The sequence below is a fragment of the Cavia porcellus genome, unplaced genomic scaffold (assembly GCF_034190915.1).
Source record: "Cavia porcellus strain 051 isolate PalLab524CR breed Dunkin Hartley unplaced genomic scaffold, mCavPor4.1 scaffold_2, whole genome shotgun sequence".
Classification (NCBI taxonomy): domain Eukaryota; kingdom Metazoa; phylum Chordata; class Mammalia; order Rodentia; family Caviidae; genus Cavia; species Cavia porcellus.
This window is the reverse complement of record NW_026947485.1, coordinates 110,297,851-110,322,169: the sequence shown is the minus strand read 5'-3', so window position 1 is coordinate 110,322,169 and position 24,319 is coordinate 110,297,851. Positions and strand designations below refer to the sequence as shown.

The 24,319-nt window shown below is 35.3% G+C and overlaps 1 protein-coding gene across 14 annotated transcripts in view; it reads left to right on the top strand.

Moving 5' to 3' along the window:
* Positions 1–24,319, top strand: part of Lcor (ligand dependent nuclear receptor corepressor) — a 136,357-nt gene that overhangs the window by 58,071 nt on the left and 53,967 nt on the right. For 2 of the 14 annotated variants that reach the window (XM_063245122.1, XM_023561483.2), the window contains exon 1: positions 9,991–10,046. The exons of the other annotated variants lie outside the window; for them this stretch is intronic. The gene's annotated coding sequence lies outside the window, so the exon portion shown is untranslated. Of the gene's footprint in view, positions 1–9,990; positions 10,047–24,319 lie in introns of those variants that run through there. 14 annotated transcript variants of the gene reach the window in all.

Here is a 24,319-nt window from a genome sequence, read left to right as displayed (position 1 = left end):
GGGTCAGAGAAACCATTAAATGGTAATTTATTCTGCTCTGTCCAATTTTATGTGATCAGAGTTAACCAGGTGACGAATCTTTCAGAAAAGCTTATTAAATGTCTGATTCTGTGTTTTGCCAGAAAGGATCTGATCTTTCCTTGCTTATTTATCTTGGGGAGATCATGGATGGTTAAAGCAATTAAACCTGTAATCTATAGAGAGATCCAATTCTGTGCACCATATCCATTCTGTGCACCAAGGGCCAAAACTTTTATATAGATGGGAAATATTCCAAATTAAATTCCTCCTTCATTCTCATACATAATATTTTAAGAGAGTGGGTAATGTAAAAAATCCAAATATAGTATTATAGCAGTCTAGAGGTACAGTAGATGATACTGGAGTTGCTTAATCAAGGAGGTATGGGACTCACCTTGCATCTTAAAAAGAGATAAGTATTTTAGAGTAATTGATTTGACAATTGTTTTTAGGATGCAGTAGAGATATATTTATAGTAACAAAATTATAGGAGGCTTATGTAATCTTAAGAAATGAATTAGGGTCATCATGATAGTGAAAATGCATAAGGAAGTGATCTGTATAGAGGTTTTGGGATAAAATATTGATAAAACAGTGATTATATGAATTGAGAGATGAGGAAGTAATATTTGATACTTATTTTAAGCCACAGATGGTGAAATTACAACCCCCAAGACCCATTTATTTATCGTAAAGTGCCAGTGCTGCATTTAAACCTGAGGACTGCGGTTTTAGTTTGAAACAAGCAACTCTAACATCTTTTGTCTTAAAGTAAAAACAAATGACACATGTGCCAAGGTTTCGCCACCACCAATTTAAACTTCCAGACCTAGATGGCTTATGACAAAAAAGAAAACGTGTTCATACAACACTGAATTTACCTCAAGGCAGTTTGTAGTGAAAATGAAAATTTCTTGGGGAATGTCCAGCAGTCAGGGTTGTGTAATTGAGAGAAATACAAGGTCTGGGATAAATACTTACATGAAAGACTTCAGAATATATGTGATAAATGGAGTGTATGAGCAGATAAATTATCTGAAGAGTAAATACTGGGACTCACAGACCTTCATGTGATTCCCAGGAAATAGGATAAGTCATAAAACTGGAAAGGAGATAAAATTACGGTTTAAATGAGTTGTCCATTTTGTATCAGATGTCTTGTAGGCCCTATACTTTATAATGAGTGGGGAGATGAGTTGTTATGTTTGCTGCACTAACAGGAACTCCTATACCATTTTCTGGAATAAACTTTAAATGAATGAGCAAATAACTTTCAAACATACTTTGAAAGAATAGCTTCTCAAATCTGACAGTATTAATGAGTAACTAATAGTTAAGGAGTGACACTTTATAGTTTGAGAAGTTATTAGCAAAAGGAATAATGAAGAAAACAGGGTTACAGAAAGAATGGGCAAAGCAATTAAATCAGGATTTTTGTAGGAGAAGGGAGAAGCCCAAGTAATTTTATTCTTACAAGAAACTAGAGGTGAGGGAGAACTTAAAATTAGTAAGGGGGAAAGTGTGGTCAAGGTAGGTAAGATTGTAAGACAATCAACAAATTAGTTACTAAACAGTAGTGGAAAATTGCTTTTGAAATGAGAAGACAGTCTATGTAACTGCAGGAATTACATTCATTGGACAGGCAAGAATATTATAAGAACCAGCTTTCACAATGAGGGCAAAGAACAATGAGAAATTCTGAGATATGATATTTAAAAAGTTGGGACTAGACTACAGTAACTGTATTCTTTTCAGTGCTCACTTGCTGCTTTGTTTTTGTTTGGGGGGGGGATTATTTTTGTTTTTCTTAGCAATAGAAAAGGTAAAGTTTGTTTTTTGAGAGTCTCACTGTGTAGCCTAGGTTGGACTCAAACTCACTATGTGACCTAGACTAGCCTTGAACTTGCAACAATCCTCCTGCCTCAGCTTTCTGACTGCTGGGATTATAGGTGTACACCATTATGCCCAGCTATGTTTCAAGAAAATTAGTAAGACTGCCTTTTTTAGCAATGTGTTCTTCAATTTAGACGTCTTTTACATCCTTCGTTAAATTGATTTCCTAGATATTTCATCTTTTTGGGTGCTGTTGTGAAACGTGTCGTTTCCCTGATTTGTCTGTGTGAGTTTGTTACTCGTGTACAGGAAGGCTATTGATTTTTTTAATGTTGACTTTGTATCCAGTTATGCTGCTAAACTTACTAAATCTGCTAGTTCTTTAGTGAAGTTTTGGAGGTCTTCTTTGTAGAGTATCAAGTCATCTGCAAAAATGATAGTTTAACTTCTTCCTTTCCTATCTTTATTCCTTTTATTTCTTTCTCTTGTCTAATTGTTCTGGCTAAAGTTTTTCAGAACTACCTGTGATAAATGGAGTATAAAAGTGCAGACAGTGGGCATCCTTGTCTGGTCCTGATTTTTTAGTGAAAACTTTCAGTTTTTGTCCATTTAGTATAATGGTGGCTGTTGCTTTGTCATAGATAGCTTTTATCAGATTGAGATAAAGACCATCTGTTCCAGTTTTCTGTGGGGTTTTATCATGAATGGACACAGAACTTTGTTAAGAGCTTTTTCTGCATCTATTTAGATGATCCTGTGATTTTTTTGACCTTGGCTCTGTTAATACAGCACATTATATTTGTTGATCTACATATGCTGAATTGTTGCTACATCCGGGGGTGAATCTCACTGGATCTTGATATATAATCTTGATGATTTGCTGTATTCTGTTTGCCAGTATGTTACTGAGGATTTTTGCATCTGTGTTCATTAGAGAAATTGACCTATAATTCTCTTTCGTAGTTGAGTTTTGTTGCCAGGATAATGCTTGCTTCCAGCAATGAATTTGGGAATATTTATTTCCTTTCAATTTCTTTAAAGAATTTGACAGGTAGTGGTGTTAGTTCTTCTCTAAATTACTTGTAGAATTCAGCAGTGAATCCATCAGGGCCTAGACTTTTCTTTCTTGGTAGATTTTCAATTACATCTTCAGTTTCATTGATACTCGTTTGTTTAGGATGTTCATAGCTTCTTGATTCAGCTTTGGAGTTCATTTGTATCTAGGAATCTGTCTTTTTTTTTTTTCCCCCCATCTTGTTAGAATACAGATTTTCAAAATAGGTATAGATGATCTGGATTTCTGCATGGTCTCGTGATTTCACCCTTTTCATTCCTAATTGCTTAGACTTGAATCTTTTTTTTTTCCCATTTTTGATAAGATTAGATAAGGGTTTGTCGATTTTTATTTAATCTTTCAAAGAACCAAATTAATTCATTAATTTGATTCATTAATTCTTTGTATTGTTTTATAGTCTCCAATGCATTAATTTCTCGTCTATTTTTCCTCCCTTCTATGAGCTTTTGGCTTAGCCTACTCTTCTCTTTCTAGAAATTTGAGGTTCTTCATTAAGTTGTTTATATGTGCTTGCTGTTTTCCTTATATGGGGAATTAATGCTATAAATTTCCCTCTTACGACTGTTTTCATTTTGTCCCATAAGTTACAATATGTTGTATTATCATTATCATTCAACTGTAAAGGCTATCTAATTTCTTTTTTAATTTCATCTGTGACCCACTGGTTATTCAGGAGGATGCTGTTTAATTTCATTGAAATTATGAAGTTCTCATGATTTCTTTTTTCATGGATTTCCAATTTCATTGCACATGGTCTGATGGTATACATGGGATATTTTCAGTTCCTTTGCATTTACTTAAGCAAGTTCTATGAGCCATTATATGGTCTATTTTGAAGAACATCCCATGTGCAGTTGAGAAGAATGTGTATTTTGATATTATAGGGTGGAACACTATAGACATCTACTTTTTGTTCAAAAGTTTGATTCAGTTCTGATATTTCACTGTTGATGTTTTTATCTAGTTGATCTATTTGTGTGTGTGTGTGTGTGTGTGTGTGTGTGTGTGTGTGTGTGTTTAATTGGTACCGGGGATTGAACTCAAGACCACCTGCTTGCAAGGCAAGTGCTTATGCCGCTGAGCTAAATTTCCAGCCCCGATCTAGTGGTATTGAGAGCTCCCATTACAATTGCATTAGGGCTTACTTGATTTTTCATGTCCCTTAGCATTTGTTTATATAGTTGGGTGCACTGGTATTTGTAGCATGTATATTTATGATTGTTATCTCTTCTTGGATTGTTGCCTGTAGGAGGATGTAGTAACCTTTATCTCAGTCAATCTTGGTTTGAAATTCACTTTGTCTGCAATATCCCCTTCTTTCCTGGGTTCCTGTTACATGAAGTATTGTTTTCCATCTTTTGACTTTCAGTCTATGAATTTCTTTTCAAATTAAATGTGTTTCTTGTATGCAGCATATGGTTGGATCTTGCTTCTTGATCCATTCTGTCAGTCTCATATCTTTTGATTGGTGAATTGAAACCGTTAGCATTTTGATACATATTGAGTTATCCTTATCAGGACTTTTCCTGTTGACTTTTTTCGTTTGTTCTAATTGTTTGCCTTGCCTTGTGGATTCCTTCTGTTGGAGTTTATGGAGCTGTAGTCCTTATTATCTCTTTCTGGAATGTCCTTCAGAAAATTTTAGAGAGCTGGTTGGTGGTCATAAATTATCTCAGATGTTCTTTGTCATGGAAGTGTCTTATTTGTCTATCAGTTTTGAAAGGGAGTTTTGTGGCATACATCAATCTGGGTTAAAAGTTGTTTTCCTTTAGAGCCTGGATTAGTTTACTCCAAGCTCTCCTTGACTTGAGATTTTGTATTGAGAAGTCAGCTGTGATTCTGATGGGCTTTCCTTTATAGGTGATTTGTTTCTTTTCCCTAACAACTTTTAATATATTTTATTCTTGCATTGAACTTCTGGAATCTTGACTATGATATGCCTGACTGTAGATTTTTGACCATCATAACTAAAGAGTTCTGCATGTCTCACTTACCTGTATGTCAAATTCCTTTTCTCTACCAGGAAAGTTTCCTGCCATGATGTTTGAACATTTTGTTAATATCATTTGTGATCTCTTCAGCTTTTTCACTGATTCCAACCAATCTTGTTACTCTTCTTTTTTCATCCAGCAGCTGCTGGATTGATTTCTCATGGTCCCTTGCTATTTTCAAGAAATCTTTCTTTCCCTAGTCAATAACTGCAAACCTGTCATCAATAACGAGATCTTATCCTCACAGTGGCCTAACCTACTTTGAATACTTTCAGTGGAATTTTTATTCTCCTGAATATCTGTTTGCATCTGCTTTATGGAGTCCTTTTTTGTTTTTTTTGTATGTTGAGCTTCATAATTTTCTTAAGCTCAATCTATTTCTTTGTATCTGCTCTAGTGTCACTAAGCATGGTCTTTATTTTTGACATCATCTGTGTAGTTATCTGAGAGACTATTTCTGGTTTCACTTTTTTCCAGATCCTCATTCAGTTGCTTTGTTGTTACCACTTCAGAAAGCCCTGCTGGGAGTCATTTGGATTGTCTCACCTCATTGTCCCCTTTGGCATACTGATGTCTAGAGTTGCATTTTGTTTAAATGTTTTCTCTCTCTCTCTTTTTTTTAAGTTTAATTCCTAGGATGGCACTTGAAAATTGCCTATGGTGGGTTGCTTTATTGCTAGTATTTAGGATCTTTAGGTAATGACTATATCTTGGAGATATCTTCCAGATGTAGCTGGTTTTTGGGTTTCAAGTCCATTGGAAGATCTTGCCTCTTCAGTTTGTTGGAGATGGGATGTCGTTTGGCCCAGTCTCTGGTTCTTTGCCACTGTGTCACAGTATTTTATGTGACACTTAGTCTCAGTCATGGAATACTAGAACCAGCAACTGTTTAGAATAATTATGTCAATTTTGACTATAGTGGTACTAATAAATGGCAAACTGAACTAACCCTTAATTTGCCACTTTATACCATGTGAACTAGATTTGTGGTTATATAACAGAATCTAAAACAAACTAGAAGGCTGGGAATTTAGCTCAGCAGCGTAAGTGCTTGCCTGGCAAGTGGGAGATCGTGAGTTTGATCCCCACTACTTAAATAAATAAACAAACAAGCAAACTAGAAAATTATTTGCAGTGTACAGTGATACATGAATTGATACGTCAGTCTTGCCCTTGAGGAGTAAAATTTAAAATAGTTTTAAGAAGAAAATAGAGAATTGGAAGAAGAGGTTGGAAGACCTCATGCTAACTTTGAGAAACTGGTGCTTCCCAAATACCAGTTCAAGAGGGCCAGAGATTTAGCTCAGTGGCATAAGCACCTGCCTGGCAAGCGCAAGGTCGTAAGTTCGATCGCTGGTATCCCCTCTCCCCAAAAAACTGAAACCAAGTATCAGTTCAGGAAAGAACAAAGGGAAGAGATGGAAAGAGCAAAATAGAGCCACAGAGGGCTAAAATCCATGTTCACACTTACATAAAAACAAGATCAAACACTGAAGGAGAAAGAAAACAAAACTAAAAATCAAAAACAAATGTGAAAGAGAGGAGAGAGAAGACAAGAAAGAAACTTTCAAGTTTATCCAGGTTTCTCTCTTTTTTCACTGGCAGACAACCTGGGGAGACAAAGTCCTTATCCATATCAGTCTATCCTAGCAAGCCAAAAGTAACTTTTTTGTGGGGTAGTGGGTAATCCCAGTAAGCTTGCACTTTTGTGGTGGAGACCAGTCAGTTGAATTTGGCTCATGGCTTTCAGAGCACTTTTCACAGGTTTGAACCCTGCTGATAACCACTAGAGGGAGCCAACCACAGTTTTGAGTTATGATCTCAGGCTGCCTGTCTCCAAGATGGCTCCAGGCCAACCGCTGTCTACTTTGGCAAGAGTGAGGCCTTTACACTCACCGCTGGTAAGCACAGTCCTTCCCTCCTGCTGCTTCTTTCCACTGCCACTGTCCCCGCAGGTTTCTTGGGTTGTCAGCTGTCAGTGTTGAACCACTCCTCTCACACAGCTAGACCTGTCTCAGGGAGAGCCTTCCTGGGTCCAGGGCATCTACTTTTCTCCTCGTCTTCCTCACTTTGCTATATTCTAGTTTCTGGACGGTGACTCTCAGACACTTTTCTGTGGCTTAGTACTGTGCCATCTTTGGTTGAATCCTAGCAATGTATTTTTAAGCAGGGAAAAAAACTTAGTAAAATCTAAATAACTAAATAAAATTTTGTTTTTGTTAGCATCACATTTTGTCAGTGTAAACAGAAAGTTAGACAGTTAGATAGTTGTGAAGGTACCTTTCAATTGTAAAATTCTGTGATGAGTCTGAAATCTCTTGTTTGGTGTGTGCTTATGGGGATTCTTGTAATTTAGTGTTAGAATAAGTTTAGAATACACATAGTTATACATAAATTTGTGTTAGAACATGTTCTTACATCATACCTCAGTATTTTAATGTCTTATATTTAAGCAGTCTTTTTTCTCTACTTATAAGTATGGGTCTAAGCCAGTGGTTGCAAACTTTTGGCACTCATTGTTTTTCTTTTAAGACCGTTAATGTATGAGTTATTTTTTCTAAACTAAAAGCTTAATGTTCAGGTTTAATTGTAGTGTTGGCATTTTGCAGTCAGTAAGTGGGTTTTGAGTTGTAGTTTGGGCATTCATCTCTTAAAATACTTACTATCACGGACCTAGGCTGTCTTTCTTTTTGTTTTCTACCCTCTATTACGAAAGCTTGAATTTTTCTGCTTCTCTTCCTTTAACCCCTATTCTTACTTATACTGGACTTTCCATTGTTTTCTAAGTTGTTTGCATTCTCATCATAGTTTCGTGCATATTTTTTAAAATTCTAGTAAAATGTTGTTTTTTTTATAATATCCATCCTAATCATTGTGAGATGGTATCTTGTGATTTTGATTTTTATTCCCTGCTAGTGATACTGAACATCTTTTCATTTGCTTGTTGGGCTATTTGTCTATCTCTTTGGAAAAATATCTATTTAATGCCTTTGCTTATTTTTGTATCTTTGTTGTTGGATTATGGGGCTTCTTTTGTATTCTGAGTAGTAATCCCTTATCAGATAAATGATATGTAGATACTTTATGGTTTGCCTTTTATTTTGTTTATTGCCTTATTTTTGTAGTTTCCTGTGCTTTTGATGTCATATACAAGAAATCATTGCCAAATATATTGTCTTGCCTATTTTTTTCTAATAATTTTAGCTCTTATTTTGTCTTTTATCTATTCTAACTTGAAGGTAAAGTAAGGGTACAGTTTCTTTTTAAATTGAATATCCATTTTTCTCAGCACCATTAGTTGAAAAGAAGTATCCTTTTTCAACTATGATAAAAATCACCTGACTATATACTGTATTTAAAAGCTCATTCCTGTCCTGTTTGTGTTCTATTGATATATTTATGTCAACACCACATTTTGAGGAGTATTAATGTGTCTTTGGAGTATATTTTGTAATTAAGAAGAGTGAAACCTATAAATTTATTCTTTTCCAAGATTATTTTGACTGTTGGGGTTCCTTGAGTGTTCACAGGAATTTTAGGATGAATTTTTCTGTTTCCACAAAAGAAATTTTAGTAGATACTGCTTCAAACTTTGATCTTTCTGGGTAACATCATAATACTGTTTTTCACTTGTATCTTTTTCTTTTTAAATAAAGTTTCTTCAGTTTCTCATTTCTAAACTTAAAATCAGCTATGTGTCTCACTCTTGCATCATAAGCACTAACAGTGTGGGGGAAATAACGCTGAGTGATAAATTTTAGCTACAGATGTTATTTTTGAAGGAATATATACTCTAGTGAAGGAAATAAGAGCTAATACATGTTATGAAACTACTAGTGGTCTTTAGTATAATAAAGTCACAGGAATTTTTTTAGATGACAAGATTACCATTAGCCAGACTTTCTAATGCTTTTTTGCCTCAAATACGCAGTTTGATATCCTGCATTTATATAGCAATCTTCACGATCTTAGGGATATCCGTATCCAGACTTTATGGAAAGCAGATAGAGCAGATAGGCTGTGGATGTTTGGGGTGAACTTTTAGTTTCCAAGTACTAGAAACATGTAAGAAATATTTGGTATTTATTGGCTGTGGGGATGGTTTGCATTTTTTTTTTGTTTTAAATACCGTGTGTGTGTGTGTGTGTGTGTGTGTGTGTGTGTGTGTGTGTGTGTGTGTGTAAAATGAAAGAAAAGTCTTAAACTGATGAACAAGTGTCATGCTATTAGTCATTAGCTGCTTGCCCTTTAGGGTTAATATCTATAAATAGTAATAATTAGATATAGTAACAAAATCATTGTTAAGTTCATTGTACATTTTGCAAGCCACTTTTAACTCTTGGTATGTGTTCAGTCTTCACACTGCTTTGTTTATAAGAGCAATAATGTAAGCAAAGTAAGATTTTCTGTTAGATAATTGACCTTAAAGTTTATGGGCATTTGAAATGGTGGAACCATTTTCTCTAGGATTTGCTGACATTTAAAATAATAAGATGTAGGAAAATGGCATTTAAATCAATGAGATGCTCATTTTTAGCTCATTCCTCGAAATGTCAGTAAGCCAAGGGTAGGAGACATGGGTGTAGGTATAGGCACAAGACTCAAGAAGGCTTTTTAAAACATTATTATAAAAGTTTGCATGTGTAGATAAATTTTTAATTTCTAAATTTTCTATACCCTGTGGTATGAATTTAAAGAAATATTGTCTAAATTTGGAGACTCTAGGCAGAGTGGGCATTTAGACAGATGTGGTTTTAAATTGTCATGCTTTCAGTTAATTTCAGAAATTTAGATCATCTTACCCTCCCTAAGTGAAATTTGTCTTTTTCTCCTCCCATTTCCTTTCCCTATGTGCCTTCAGAGAAGAAAAGGCCAAGTGTGTAAGTGTCCTTCTTGAGTCTTAACATCCTAAACACCTAAAGTCATAATTTGACAGTCATAAAAGAAACTTTTAAGAAGTGTTCTGTATTTACTAAGTTTGAATTATAACTGTTTATTGCCTGAGGGCTACTTCCCTGTTAATCCAATTTTGTTGCTTTTTTTTATTCAGTGATATTTTTGCTATTTCAGGGAAGAATGGAGCAATATTTGTTACAGATCTTGAAGAAATTTAACATTTCTATCAGGTCAGCAAACTGGTCTGTTACTAAATATAATCCACAGCCTATATTTATAATGCCGTCAAGTTAAAGAGTTGTTTGAAAAAGGAGAGTATGTAACTGAGATGGTTTGACGTGCAAGACCTAAATAGAACACTTGCTGTCTAGCCATTTACCTCAAATGCTCCCCTTTCCTCCCTTGCCTTTTCCAGTTTCCTCTCATCACCTCAGTGCTGGGAATTGAATTCAAGGTCTAGAGCATGCTAGGCAAGCACTCTTGCTACTGAGCTACAAACCTAGCCTTCTTATCATTGTAATGTCTTCAACTAGATCCTTAAGATTTTAAGGAAAGTCTGAAAGTTCCATTTTCTGTTCTTTATTCTCAAATTGGAGATCAGCAAGGAATAACAAATACACAATAGCTGAGATTATAGAGATGAGCAGTGAAGGAAAAATAAATCTGGCTTGCAGGAGAAAAGCAGGACTCAGCATTTTGTCTTTTTTTTTTTTTTAATTGTTTGAAATAATTTCACATTTACTGGAAAGTTGTAACAATAGTACAAAACTTATACATATCCCTTAGCTAGATATATTAGGTAACAGTTTGCCACATTTACCTTATTATTCATTCCTGGTTTTTCCCCTCTATTACTGTAAACACATTTTCTTGAACCGCTAGAGAATAAATTGCAAACATCAACCCTCTCATATGTCTTTATTACTAAATATTTCAGGGTATGTTTGCTTGCTTGCTTGCTTGCTTTCCTTCTTTCCTTCCTACTGTGGATTGAACTCATGACCTCACACTTAGCAGGCAAGTGCTTAGGCCACTGAGCTACCTGGCTGTTTCCCTGCTTTCTAAAAATGAGAGAGAGCATCTACTTACTAACCATCTAACAGAATGAGGAATGTTAACCTCATATGATATGATACAAATCTTAGTGTTAGAGTTTATATCAGTCTCCCAACGCATTCTCCTCAGAGTTTCTCTCCCTTCTTCCCTTTTTCCTCTCCCATGCCAAAGTAGCCCTCCTACATGCCCCTCTGTCCTGCCTCCTCACCTTGGAGCCAGACAACTATGGATTAAACCTCTATAAGCTGTGAGCCAGAATAAGCCTTTCTTCCTTTACATTGTGAATGTTGGATATTGTGTCTCATTATATTTTGGTACTGCAAATGGGGTCATTGCTATGATGCTACCTGACCATGTGGTTCCAGAGGCCTTTGCAACTGGCTTGTGGGAGGAGTTTGGAAAAGTTTAGAAATGCTGGCCAGAGAAGCAGCCCTAGAAAGCTGTTAGTTAAGCTTGATGGGAGAATCTAGTTAAGAGTTCAGAGGACCACAAGCTGATAGAAATTCAGTCTGTAAAGACCAGGTTTCAGTTAGGAATGAGAACTTCAGTGACAGTTGGACAGCCAGGCTGTGTGTGCATGGTTTAGCAGAAAATTTGTGTGCCTTTTCCTCATGTTCAGAGACTTTGTAGGAGAGTGAGGTTAAGGGAGGTGCACTAATTAACCTGGCTGAGGAAATTTCACAGCAGCTCACCACTCAGGCAGTGGCTTGAGTACTTTTTGAGTGCTTTCAGCCATCTTGAGAAACAAAAGCAAAAGACATTAAAAAGTTTTGAATTTGTCTAGAAAAGTAAGCTCCAGTAAAGTTGGGGCCTGCAAAGATGGAAGAAGGGAGAGCTTGGTTGCTTAAAACATTAGTATTAAAAGGAAGCCAAATACTTGAGGACAGAACGGAGAAAAATGGTTTCAGCCAGGGAAATTTGAGGCCCTAACCTTTATACCAATACCATGAACAATCTTCCACTGTTATGCCCTTGTGTCATTCTCTGCCTCCCCCTTCTCCTTTCAAGCCAGCTGACTAAAGTAGAAACTTACACAAATTGGGGTCAAAGTAAACCTCCTGTAGAGTTGTGAACATTGTATCTCAGTAATAAGAAGGTGACTGAAACACTCGAATTTTATAGTTGTCTTAATGATCTTTTTATTTCTCCCTGTTCAAACTAATGTAGAATCAGTCATTTAATTTGGTACTACTCTTTAGTCTGCTTTAATCTGGATGGTTCATAAACCATTTATTTTTAATGACAGCAGCATTTCTTTTTCAGAGTCCAGTGATAGCAGACCTTGTAGATCTTTCATTATTGACAAACAGCTAGCTGCACCATGAATGTCATAGATTTGCCACCATTGGTATAGACCATGGGAATCCAATCCCTTAGTATGTCTGAATGACACTGAATGAAGAGGAATTGTCTTGGATCATACATAAGCTAGGAGTTGTGATACATATCTGTAATTGTAGCACTCAGAAGGCCAAGACACAGGAGTCCTGAGTTCAAGGCAAGCCTGGCTGCACAGACCTTGCCTCAAAACAGTCTATATAATAAAAGTTCCTTTTAAAAATACTTTAACTTATTAAATGATTTTACAGAATAAAATAAACTCCAATTTAATAAATAAGAAAGCTTACATACTGGCAAGTAAAATGTCAATAACAGTCTGAGTTTAACTGCATATGAGTCTGAAGACAGATGGTTACTGTTACCAAGCAGATACTAGTATATAAATTTAGCACTGTGCCCTCCTCACCACTATATGGGACATGCCTAGTATCCATTATTTGTTTTTGTGAAATTTCCCTCATTTTTAAAATGCTTCTTAATGATTAAATTCAGGTAATGCTTATGGCAGAAATTCTAATTGGCCTGGGGATTTAGCTCAGTGGTATAAGTGCCTGACTGGCAAGCATGAGGTTGTGAGTTCGATGCTGTACCAAGAGAAGAAAGAAATTCTAATTGATAATCTATAATGCATCGTATCATGATGCATAGGTTATGTTAATTTAGTAGGTAATATTAACTGTGATCCTTAAGTGAGGTTAATGTCTGCTAGATTTTTCCACTGAAATAGTACCATTTTCCTTCTTTTAATAAATAATTTGTGGAGAGATTCTTTGAGGCTGTAAATATCTAGTCATCACAGTTTCATCTGTTTGGTTTTAGTATTTATGGTAGTTGCCTCCCTGAATCAATTGTTTTTTGAATAGCTGTAGTTTGTTATTTTTCCTGCATATTTTAAGTTGGCTTTAAACTGTGAGTTTCCCCTTCTTTCAGTTTGTAATGAGAGTCTCCTTTCTGTTCCCATTTTTTTCCCTTTTCCATTTCCCTTCCCCTTTCCCTTCCTTTTCTTTCTGTTTTTCTTTTTGTTTTGTGGTGCTCAGTATTCAACTCGGGGCCTTGCCTGCGCTAGGCAAGCACTGCCACTGAGCTATACCCCAGCGCTAGAGTCCATACTCATCTGTTTAGTGGGTTATCATCTAATGTCCTATATTTGGTTAGTGAATTCCCTTCAAGCCGCTTCTTTATGTCATTTTGACATATCCCCGTCTTTTTATGATCACTTTCTTGTTTCCTGGTCAAAGTGTACTATGTTTCTCTTGTCTTTTCCCTGCTCCAACAACTGAATCCATTTTTCTAAGATTTGGATTTGGCTCCTTTAGTAAGGAATTTTTTGCAAATCTACATATGAATTCATTCACAAAGTCCAGACCAGCCAATGAACAGAAGTAGGCTGTTTTGTGTTGCTACAACTTGAGTACCACCCAGACTAGGCATTTTATAAGGAGTAAGGTTTTATTCAGCTTATGGTTCTGGAGGCTGGGAGGTTTGGGAGTTTGCATGTGGTGAGGGCCTTATTACAGGTGCACTCTATAGAATCCTGAAGTTTATTACTGGCTGAAGGGTACTTCTAAGAGACAGAGCCTAACTGGCTTTTAAAACAGACTCACTTCCAAGATAAACAACCCATGAGTGGTTTAATTGATTTATGAAAGGCTATACCTATGCATCACCTAAGTTACTAAGACTCAACTCTTAAAAGTCTTATCTAATCCACCTCTTAAAACTTCTAATGGTGATTGAAGTTTTTGCAGCAGCAAACCGCATCACAGTAGCAGTCTCCTTGTCTTGATTACTATATTTTTTACATGGAATAAATTGTGAGATGCCATCAGTTCCTGGCTAGTGACATACGTCTTTTTAGGGTAAATACAGAGAAGTAGATAAAAAATGAAAGATAACTGTTTTTGTTTGTTTGTTTTTACTAAAACTATGCTTGCTATTTAGGAGGAAAGATAATTACATGTAGTTATGAAGATAAGCACATTACTTTTGACAACTGAAACTGCAAGTCAAAATTATTTATCTTAAACTTAATTCAAGAGCTTCAAGTCAGTGAAACATTTGGTGTCTGATATCTTTGATACCCTGAACCTATTTTTAATGATGTTTAAAAATATGGGGCTGGGGATTTAGCTTAGCGGCATAAGTACCTGACTTGCAAGCAGGCGGTCGTGAGTTTGATCCTTAGTACTGATTAAAAAAAAAAATTTGATGTAATATTTATATACAAAGCATACAGTTTTATGAATTTTAGTAGAAGTAGATAATTGTTTAATACCAACATGGTGAAGATTTCCTTATTCATTCTGAACATTTTCTTTATACCTCTTTGTAGTCACTATCCTTTGCAGACCCCAAGCCCCACACAGTCAACAGTAGTTTTACCTTTTCTCTGATTTTAGATAATTCTACAGTATATAGTCTTTAATGTTCAACTTCTTTCAAATTTTTTGAGATTTATACTTGGGTTTTATGTATAATCTTTTGTTTTCTTTTATTACTGAGTAGTTCTACTTAGCATGAATATGCCACAAGTTGTTTTATCCACTCACTTTTTAAAAAATGGACTTCCCAACTGTTTATGATGTTGACTGTTACTATTCATTTGTGAATGTTTGGTTTGATTTGGTTTTGTCTTATTTTGTTTGTAGCTCTGGGTGTGAAACCCCAGGGCCTTATACCTACACTAAGTAACTGAGCTGTAAGTCTTTTTGAGGGCTTATATTTATTTCTCTAAGATCTATACCTAGAATTAGAATTGCAGGATCATAGTATACATGTGTATGTTTAACTGTATACTACAATATGATTTACAGAAGTGACTGAGCCATTTTATTCCCATCAGCTTATGATTGTTATTCTACATTTTGCCAACATTTAATATCATCAGTCTTAACATTAGCCATTCTAGTAGATGTGAGGTGTAGTGTCTCATTATAGTTTTGATTTTTATTTTCCCAGATAATTAATGATTGACATTTAATATGAAGTGCAGTATTTGAATTTTTGTGTATTTTAAACAATTCAAGCCATAAGTTATTTATTCTTCATAAATGCATCAATTAAATATATTGTTTAAATATTTTATCCTAGGCTATAGCTTCCCTTATAACTGTCTTTTAAAAAGCAAAACAATTTAATTTTAAAGTTCATTTTGTTGGGTTTTTTTTTTTCTCAAAAATCTTGAGATCTGAGATATAGCTTGTAGTGCTTACTTAGCATATGCAAGGCTTCAGATTCAATCCCTTACACTGAAAAAAGGTGTTTTGGGTTTTTTTTTACAAAAATATTCTTTTCCAGAAATTTATCTCTTAAGCTGAGTGTGGTTGCGCATGTCTGTAATCTCAGCACTTGGGAACCTGAGGCAGGAGGATCTCCATGAATTGAAGGCCAGCCTAGGCTATATAATGAGTTCAAGGCCACCCTGAACTATGTATAGCAAGATCCTGTGTCAAGAAAAACAAACAAAACCAGAAGAAATCTGTGTCTAACCCATTGTCAAATACATAAGATTGCATGTTTTGTTTTTTTAAAAGAAGTTTACTGTTAAATTTTGATCTTTAATGTTTCCCATTAATTTTTCTTTATTTCCATGAGAAAATCTAGTTGTTCTTGTACCCCTTACTGAAAAGGATGTCTTTTTCTCACTGAATTATCCTGGCTCCCTTGTTAACTGAAAGGACATAAATGTGGGTATGTTTCTGGACTACTGTTCTGTTTCCTTGATAGATACTTGTGCTTACACTACTACCACAGTGTCTTGGTTTCTGGTAGTTTGTTTTGTTTTGTCTTTCTGAAACAAGATCTCACTGTCCAGTTCAGGCTGGCCTTGTGCTCATTTTGTAGTGCAGGTTGATCTCAAACTCATAATGATCCTCCTGGCTCAGACTCCAGAGTGCTGGGATTACAGGCATGTATCACCACGCCTGGCTTTGATAATTGTATATTCATATCCAGAAATCTACTAGCATCAGTTCTCTAACCATTTCAACCTTATTTCAGTTGAGTCCTTAATCTCTGTGTAAATTTTAAAATTAGTTACTTCTTCAAAAAGCTTTAGAATTTTGATTGAGGTTGTATGGAAACTGTAAGTAGTCAGGTTGGAAGGAGTTGCCACCTTTAACATAGCTTTCCAGCTAATTATCATGGTTTATTGCACTTTTATATCTGTCCTCTTTAATTTTTCTCAATAGTGTTTTACAGTGTTGTTTCTCTTAAATTTGAAGAAATTTCTGTAGCATTTCTGGCAGCACCGTGAGAAACTTAAAGAGCTACTTAAATTGTAGAGAAAACCTAGATCAGTGGTGACAAACCTATGGCACATGTGTTATAAGACAAACAGAAGACAAAATATGTTAAATGGTTTGGGGTTGTAGTTTGCCACTTGGTTTCTAAAAGGTTCTCCATCAGTGCCATAGAATAAATACTCTATAGTATGACTATATCTTCAAAATTCAGCTCTTGGGAAATATGATAATATGAGCAGAGAGAACCTTTAAGAAGTGATTGCAGGCTTCTTTCTTTGTGTGTGTGTGGGGGGTCCTTTTTAAACAGGGTCTCATGAGTTGGCCTTGAGTTCACTTTGTGTAACGCAGGCTAGTTTCGAACTCATAAGGACCCTCCAGTCTCAGCCTCTTGAGTGCTGGAATTATAAGAGTATGCCACCATGCCCAGCTTGTTAGTTGCTTTTAGGCCCTTATAAAATAGCTTTTAGTCTCAGTATTGGGTTTATTTGTGTTCTGCTTTCTGCTATGTGAGGATGTAATAAGAGGTCCTAACCAGTGCTTTGACCTTGGGTTTTTCAGCCTCCAAAACTATAAGACAAAATTTTTGTTCTTCATTAATATCCATGCTGGAATATCCTTCTTATAGCAACATGAAATAGATTAAAACACTGTATTTGAAAATATCTAATTGATATTCTTTCTAAAAGAAAGGGTAATATTAGGTATAAAAAGATATTATAAAAGCTTCTAATAAATAATTTGAGGGGCTGGGGGTTTAGCTCAGCGGCATAAGCGCCTGCCTTGAAAGCAGGCAGTTGTGAGTTCGATCCCCGGTACCGATGAAAAAGACAAAATAAATTAAATAAATAAATTGAAATCTTTCCTATTAGAGAAAATCTTCCTAATTTACTCAATAATCTCATCCTCTGAGGTGATGAGAGATCCTCAGCTTTGGAAGATGGATGATAAGATCACAAAACATTGGCAGCTTTCTAGTTTTTTCTCCCTGTACCTCTCCCTGCTACCTTCACAGTTCCCTTAAAAGAACCTATTTTTCAAAAAAGATACTGGAAAATTGGCACAAACTAGTGAGGTCACTGAAAAACATAGGAACTGAAGATGTGTGGTCTACACTTTTACCCTAAATATTATATATACAGAATTCCTCCCTGTCCCTTATCTCCCTTTTCTTTTCCTCTATCTTCTTTTTGTCCCCCCTTTCTTGTCCATCTGTTCCACCCTTTTCCAAAATATAAAATACCAAGTACCCAGAAATTCCAGGAATAACTTACATAATTTAAATTGAGGCTCACAGTTCTTCTGTTTGAATGTTTGATTTTTGTCTTTTTGAGACAAGGACTCACTATGCAGTTTAGGCTGGCCGTGAGTTCACTTTGTAGCACTGGCTGGTCTCAAACTTGCAGTGATCTTCCTGTCTCAACCTTTCAAGTGCTGGCATTACAGGAGTGTGCTACTTTGCCCAGCTAAGGCTCACTAAATTCCACTTGGATAAATATAAAACAATTATAGAAGAGAAGACAATATTGTAAGACTGTTACTTCTGAAGTACTTTCTAGGCAAAATACTGCTGTTCTAATAAAAAATACATATCTTCTTGCCAGTCATGGTGGTGTGTGCCTATAATGTAATGCCAGCTAATCACGTAGAGCTTCCAGGGTTTCATACGACTGAAGGGTATATTCGTAAGATAGAGCTAGGCTGGCTTTTAAATCTCTAAATCTCAAAGAGAGCAGTACGAATCTGGCATTCGAGCCATGTTATCCACTCTCCTACCTCCCTCTGCTCAATTTGAATGAAGGAAGCTCTGCTCTGAGCAAGAGGAGCAAAAAATGAACATCTTGCATTATGTGTCTTGTTGGAGATCCAAAGGACTGGGCATCCTTCTGCACAGTCTTTTATTCATAATTGAGTTTATCTGCAGGCAAACAGGCTGAGAATTCTGAGCCTGGATTGCTGCAGCTCCAGCTCATTCATTGAACAGAGATGCCATGCTGTGAGGGATAAGTCATTATGAACGATGATGATTAACTTGATAAAGACTTAAAAAGTAAATCTGATACTGGCAAAAAATGTTATATACATGTATCAACTCTGCATAGTAAATGTAATCATTGTGTTTTACAAACGTGTTAATAAAAATGAAAATTAAAAAGAAAAAATGAATTAAATTTTATAAAAATAAATGAGAAGTAGATGTTTCTTGAAAGGGTTTTGGCCCAGACAGGACACTGTAACTGGTGAAGCCTTAGAGGTGGAACCAAGGAGGTCCTATCTCCCCCACCCATAGGAATTTACCTGGGACTCCATCTTCCCCGCCCCCTAGGAATTTTCCTATAGCGCCAAACCCAGACCAATGGGCTACCTGGGCATCCCTGATGCCCCTTTAGGTTTCACCCCAAACCGAGGCTACTTACACGTCATGTGTCCACCAAAGAGAAAGCCGGACTCCAGCGGTCAGGAGTTTTGGTTTTCTCTCTCCGTGTTCTCAGAATAAAGGCCTCTTTGTTTTATACTTCTCATCTTTTGGATATAATCTTATTACTTCTGACAAGATGGCATTTAAAAAAGGAAGAAGAAAGCTCATGCTTAAAGGTATTGAAGATCCTTGTGATGAAAAATTAGGAGACTGATACAGCTCCATGTAGAAAGCAGTAAGTGAAGTGACAGACTTCTAACCGATAACTAAGAAGAGCTTTCTAAGATGAGGCAGAGGAATTCCTGCAGAAGGATTCCACTGTTACTTGCTCAGACTAAGGAGCAATTTATGCCCCAAGGCGTGACCAAAACAATAGAGCAATCAACAGTTAGTGGCAGCTAATACCTAGATAGTGTGTTACCATTATAGGCAGTTTGGCACTTAAAGCTGCCACAGAAACAGAATGTCAGAGAACCCCACTAGACAGAGAGACTGTATAACGAAGACTGCACTTTCCTAGAAGTAATATCAAAAACTATACATCACTGGAGAAGTAGACTGTCGAACTAGAAATAAAGAGGGAAATATTTCCTAATGATAAATGGGCCAGCCTACTAGGAAGATATAATTATCTATGCACCAAACAAGGGACCTCTAAAAATACATAAAGCAAACTCTGACACAATTAAAATAACTAGATAGTTAAACTGTAATAGCCAGACATGCCAAGACCCTTCTTGCAGTAACAAGTAGGCATATACATAGATCATCAAGGATGTGGAAAACTCGAACAACATTGTGGATTAGCTACATCTTTGAAGATTGAATCAAGTTAAAATGAAGTCATTTTGAATTAAAGTGGGGGACCAAAACCCAATGACTGGCACCCTTGTAAGGATAGAGAGACATGGAGACACAGACACACACAGAGAAAAATACATATAAAAGCAGAGGCAAAGATTAGAGTTATGCCATTACTATCTTAAACCATGGATTGCCAAAAATTATAGCAACCACCAGGAACCAGAAGAGTCATGGAAGAATTCTTACAGATTTTAGAATAGGAATGGCCTTTATAAGATCTGATTTTGTATTTTGAACTGTAGAATTCTGAAAATCTCTGCCATTTTAGGCCTGTCATTTGTGGTAATATGCTTCAGTACTACCTCAAGGAAACTAATACAAGCTAGAACAAGTAAAGAGATGTAATTAGTTATTTTTAGACTTCCATCAAAGAAAAATCCATAACCAGATAGCCTCATGGATGTTTTCTACCAGAAACTTAAAGAATATGTACCAATTCTTGACAAATTTCCCAAATTATAAGAGGAGAGACCTAGCCATGAAGCCAATATTGTTGCTACCAAAACCATATAAAACCATAAGAAAACTGTAGACCAGTATTATTTATGAATAGCAAGGCAAAATAATTCTCAACACCAAATCTGTCAGCATACGAATTACCATGACCTGTGGTATTTTTCTCTGAATCACAAGGTCAGGTAATATAGCATGATGTGTTAATAAATCCCAGAAACTGCATAAAGATATGAGTCGACACCTTCCAGAGTCATGTGGCCAGACCAAACACCATTACTTATTTTGTTTTGTTTTTAAAGGACCCAACTTAACAATAGAATGGAACTTCTTCAACTACAAAAAAAACATTTTATGAGGTTAAATACTGTTTATATCAACTTGCAAAATGGGGCAAAACCATTTTTTTTTTGCCAGTTATTTCTCAGTCAGAGGACTAATATCTAGAATATGCAAAGAACTCAAAAGAAAAGACCACCCAAAATAAAAGATGGGTGACTGAAATAAACATTTTTCAGAAGCCCAAATGGCCAATAAACATGAAAAAAGTCCAACATATCTGATCATCAGGAAAATGCAAATTAATTCATCTTATAGCAGAAAAATTTCATCTTATAGCAGAAAAAATGGCAATCATTAAGGAATCAAATAATAACATGCTGGGATGGCTGTAGTGGAAAGGAACACTTCTGTACTGTTTTGCAAATGTAAATATAATTCAATACACCCTTACAGAAATCAGTGTGAAGATTTCTTTAAAAATCTAAAACTAGTAATTTCATTTGACCCAGCTATTCCTCTTCTCAATATCTTCTCCAAAGAGCTGAAGACATTATTTGCAGTGATACATGCATACCAATGTTTATAGCAGGGCAATTCATAATAGCTGAATCCTGGAAGCAGCGTATGTGTCCATCAGTACACAAAAGGATAAAGAAACTATTAGTACTTGACTATAAAGAATTCAACGAAGTTTTTGGATAACATTGTTAAATGAAATAAGTCATATGCAACTTTAATACTGTATAGTTTCTTTCATTTCAGTAATCCAAAGTACAAGTAATGAGCAAAAATTGAAAGACTGAATAAAAGGAATCAGGGAAATCTTTTGCAGATGGGAAGTGGTCCAAAAGACTGAGGGTCAGGAGAGTAGGGTAGGATAAGCAGACATAAAGATTTTAAAAGCCCCCCCCCCCATACATACACACACACAGAATCACACACACATATTGAATGTAATTGTTTTTGCAAATATGAAGTAAATAATAATGAGAATGAAGAAAGGGGATCCAGAAATAAAGGGAAGGTGAGGGATAGAGGGGGAAATAAAAAGAATGAAGATATATGTGAAGTATGTATTCCAGCTCGGTAAACTTGATTGCAGACATGCAATTTTAAAAAGTCATACTAATTGTAGCAGATTGAACAGTTTCCTTCTAAGATCAGAAACAGAACAAGACCATATACTCACCACTTCTGTTTAACATTGTTCAGGAGCGTCTAACCAGGACATTTAGGCAATAATAAAAACATCCAAATGCAAAAAAAGAAATAAAATTATCTCTGTTTACAGATGATGTATAAAACACTAGTAGCGTTACTAAATGAATTCAAAGTTTACACTTTTAGAAAAAATTTTGGAATCTGAATAGTGAAAAATATAAACATGTAATTAAGAAAGTTCTCTAAGCATCAAAAGGAAAAAGATGCTTAGAGATTAAGAAATGTAAAATTTGCATACTATAAATTATCAAACATTGTTGACAGTGTAAATAAATGCATAAGAAAACATCTCATCTTTGTAGATTAAAAAATTTAATATTAAAATTTAATATTAAAATTTAAGATGACATACTCCCCAACATGATAAACTGATTGCAGTGCGTTCTGCATTAGAATCCTAGCTGATCCTAAAATTCATGTGAAATTTTAGAGAACCCCTATTCCTCAGACTAACCTTTTAAAAATAAATTGAGCAATTTACATTTTACACTTTTAAAACTTTATACTACAGTGGTGAAAAATAGTGTGATAGTGGCATAATAGAATTGAATTCCAGATGTGAAACTTACAGTCAAGGATGTTTGACAAGATCCCAAAACAATCCTGGAGAGAAAAGAATCTAAACATACGTAGGTGCTGGAATAACCAGTTACTTGAAAGAGACAAGTTAGACATTGTATGACATATGCAAAAATTAATTTAACATGGATCATAGGCCTAAAGTAAGCTGTACAAATGTAACAGACACTCTTAAAAACATAGGAATAAATCTTTATGACCTTGAGTTAGCTACATTTTTTTATGACACTAAAAGCATAAGTGATGAGAAAAAAAATAAATTGAAATTCATTAAAATTAAAAGCTTGTACTAAGTGCTATAAATGAAATAATGAGAAAGCTCAGAAAATGGAAGAAGATATTTGCAAGTCATATACCTAATAAGGTACTCGATCAGGATATATCAAGAATTTTTGCAATTTAGGCCAGGTGTGGCTGTTGTATACCTGTAATCCCAGCATTTGGGAGGCTGAGGCAGGTGTATCACTGTGAGTTCAAGGTCAACCTGAACAAGGCCCTGTCTACACAAAAAGCAACTCAACAATAAATAGCTCAGTTTTAAAATGAGTAAAGGATTTAAACGAATAGTTCTCCAAAGAATGTATTCACATGATCACTAAACATCTGAAAAGGTAAACATCAATCATCAGGAAAATACAAACCTTAAATCATAAGATACCACTTCTCATCTAAAAGAATGACTGAAATCAGAAAGATAAATTCATTAGTAAAAGTAAGAAAAGCAGGAAACAACGTTAACACAAGAATAAAATAAAAGTAGAAAATTAAGTTCATGTGGAGAAATTGGAACTCTTAAACTTGCTGTTGGGAAAATAGTGTCACATCTGCTTTAGAAAATGGTTTAATACCACCTCAAAATGTTAAACATAGTTAACATGACCCAAAAGTTCTAGTCCCAAGTATATATCCAAGAAAAATGAAAATGCATATCTACACAAGAATTTGTTCAATTAATAGTATTACTTACTCATTATAATAGCCAAAATGTAGAAGCAGCCTAAATACTGAACACATAAAATGGGTAAATAAAATGTGTCATAATCATACAATGAAACTTCCATTTGTCAATAAAAGCAAGTAAGTACTGATGAATGCTATAATATATATATAGCTTAAAAACTTTAGGAGAAAAAAGGATTAAAACAAATTTCATTTAGGTGAAATATGCAGAATAGGCACATCTGTAGATAAAAGGTAGTACAGTGGTATAGTGGCTGCCAAGAGTTGAGTGTGATAGGGCTATGGATGTTGAGATCAGTGTCTACGTGTTCCTTTTGGGTGTAAGAAAATGTTCTAGGCCAGGGATTTAGCTTAGCGATGTAAGTGCCTGCTTGGCAAACGTGAGGTCATGCGTTCAATCCATGGCACCAAAAAAAGAAAATGTTCTCATATTAGATTCTGGTGATAGTGATTTACACCTGTGAATAAAAACCATTGAATTTTGTATTAGTAGGGTAAATAGTAAGATAGATGAATTATATCTCAGGCAAAGTACATAAAAGAAAACAAATAGTTTTAACTATAATCAATACAAATCACCTAAGTGATCTATATATTTCAGAATCCAGGTTGATAGGATTGATAATTATTTGATTGAAGAAAGAACATGTAATACCTTCTTGGTGGTCAGCTGGTTGCTTAGTTGTTTTGCTTTAGAAAGAAACCTGAATGCCACGTTAAACTAAGTGTAGATAGTTGTTCAGTGTCTGACTTAAACTGATTGTTGAATGAAAAGTGAAGTAGATTTTATGCCATATGGTGTCTAATTTTAAAAGTCATTGAACAGTGAAAATGTAGTGCAATGAAAGATTTTATTGAACTCTAATTGATGTCCATTTTTCAAATCTGTTAAGTGTTAAATCTGCATCAGAATTAACATTATCTTATATATCATTCATTCTTTAAAAATTACTTTATATTTAACCTGTTCTTTAGAGACTGTTGGCAAGTACATTCACCAACGTTCTCATGATTTAAAAGACTTAAAATACTTAGAAAATTGTAACGTATTTCCTGTGTTTTATATAGAGGTGTCTCAGTGTATGTG